Raw genomic sequence first — 2,283 nt, forward strand, 5'->3', positions numbered from 1 at the left:
AAAAAAAAAGACCTGGGGCCCTTGTTGAGGCCACTGTATCTCAGGGTCCAGGGCAGGTTGCCTGGGGCAGGAACACGCGTGACTCTGATCGCCGGGTGCTCAGGGAGACTGAGAGTAAGCCCAGCTTTGGTCAGCCACCTGCCTTTCCTCCTACGCTTCTCTGGGTCTCCTTCCTACTCACCAAGTTGGAAGCATAAATCTTCTCTTTTGTTTTCATTTTTCCATTGAAAACTCTACTTTGCAGCTAGTTCTGTGCCTTTTCACTTTCTGTGAATCATCGTCTCCAGAGGCCTCCGCGTTCCCGCCACCCCCGTCCTTTTTGTAAACCTGTCCAGCTCCCTACCGTGCATGCCCAGCCTGGTGCGGCACCAGCTTCGGTCGGTGCCGAGAGATCCCTGAAGTTGCGGGAGCTAGGGGAGGCGGCAGGGTTTTTGTTATTTTTGTTTTCTGGCTCCCGATGTGAACGGACATTTCAGAGAGCTTTTCCAAGGAGAGGATTCCTTTGACTGAATATTGAATAAAATTGATCTGAAGTTTCTGCTGTTTGTATCAACTCCCCATCTCTCTCTCATGTTGGTGCATAGTGGAACCTGGTGGGGCTGAGGTGTTGGGACTCCTACACTGTCAAAGTGCTGTGTCCCTACACAAAGACACACTGACAAGGGGGGCTCAGGAGCTTTTCTCTAGCCGATGGTGAGTGAGGGGTGTTGAGAGGAGCTCCTGCTTTAGGGGAGCAGGGTAGAGAAACTGACCTAAATTTGCAAAGTGTGAGTGACCCTGGCTCTGTAACTAATTCTCTGAGCCTCCAGGAATAGCTTCGTGCTTATATAGATAGAAGATCAGATTGCACTTTGCTGTTAAACCAGAATCCGGATTCCTTTCTATTTATTGAACTGTGCACTCAGTGGAACTCTGACCCATTGACAGTAGCTCCCAGGCGTCCAGAAGGAGAAAGGACCAACTGGAAAGTGCAGGCTGCAAACAGCCAGCCAGGGCACTTGGGAAAAGAAGTTCCCAGTTTTTCTTACTGCACAGCTGGGAATCACTTTTCTTGTGTCAAGTGTAGCTGCCCTCTGCTCTTCCCCTTCCCTCTGGGCATCCTGTTGGGTTCCCCTTACCTGTGTTCTTATAGGTGAGAGGACCCTGTCAGATGTGCTGCTGTGTACTGCTCCCGACGGCTCCCTCAGACTGTAAGGAAATTGTAAATGATGTGCATTTAATAAGAGAAGAGAGAAGATTAGGGTCTTCTAAATGAACTGAATTAAAATTTTCATGTTGAGAACAAAGCGAGCCATTGCTGGGTGTGATGTTTACTCTTGCAGTCTCCCTGGAAGTAGTAAAGCCCCGAGGATGCCTCCTGCCACCCGCCTCCTCTCAGTAGTAAAGCCCCGCAGATGCCTCCTGCCACCCGCCGTCATCACCACCTTCCTCCTCTCAGTCAAGGAGAGCTGATTCCATCCTAGCACTTTGTGTCTTCCTTATGTTTATCGATTTAATTTTACTTAGCACCTGCCGAGTGAAACTTAGCCTTTAGCTCCTGTGGGATTGATTGGAGCTGCTTCAGTTTATATAGTGAAGGTGCCGCGAGTCTCTCAAGTTAGCATCACAGCCAGCACGCTCAGCTTACAGCTCGTGTCGGTAAGAAAAGTCCAAACTTAGTGCCCAGGAAGCTATTGCTCGTGCTACACAGGCCTTGGGACAGGAAGAGCCAGCGTAGTCGGGGGTGACAAGTTCTTTCTTCAGACTTCAGAGAGCCACATGCTCTCCGGATAAGCGTATGAGCTTCCAGAACCTGATGCTATCTTGTAGTCCACATGAGATCATTTTCAAGGGTCCCCAAAGCCCTTCTGACCCTGAACGCGAATCTGTCACTAAATACCTCTTTGTGCGCACAGGACCTTGTGTTCAAACTGGTAAATGGCAAAATACTCAGAATGTAATGCTTTTAACACATAAAGGCCTCCTACTTAATTAAAAAATCAACCACACAGATGAGAATTAAAGCCTGTAGCTCTAGGAAGTGTCAGGTTCAAAGGGCAGTAGATCATCACTGACTGATGCAGAATGATCCTTTGCGCTGCCCCTTCCCACGTGAACCTCTGTGTTGATACTCAGGTTGTCTTATCCTCTGCTTCTCTTTCCTTTGACTTTCCAGAGGCAGAAAGTGATGGTAGGGGCTGGGGCAGAGAGTAAACATCGGGGGGTCAGAGAAAGCTCAACTGGTGTCCCCTGGCAGATCTCTCTGGTGTTTTCTGCTGGTTATACAATTGCCACTGTGATCTT

The 2,283-nt window shown here is 49.0% G+C and overlaps 1 protein-coding gene across 2 annotated transcripts in view; it reads left to right on the forward strand.

Moving 5' to 3' along the window:
* The window catches only part of FARP1 (FERM, ARH/RhoGEF and pleckstrin domain protein 1), a 281,209-nt gene that overhangs the window by 203,000 nt on the left and 75,926 nt on the right, over positions 1–2,283 (forward strand). The window lies entirely within an intron of this gene.

This window comes from Otolemur garnettii, unplaced genomic scaffold, assembly GCF_000181295.1.
Source record: "Otolemur garnettii isolate 467f Iridium unplaced genomic scaffold, OtoGar3 scaffold00034, whole genome shotgun sequence".
NCBI classification, from domain to species: domain Eukaryota; kingdom Metazoa; phylum Chordata; class Mammalia; order Primates; family Galagidae; genus Otolemur; species Otolemur garnettii.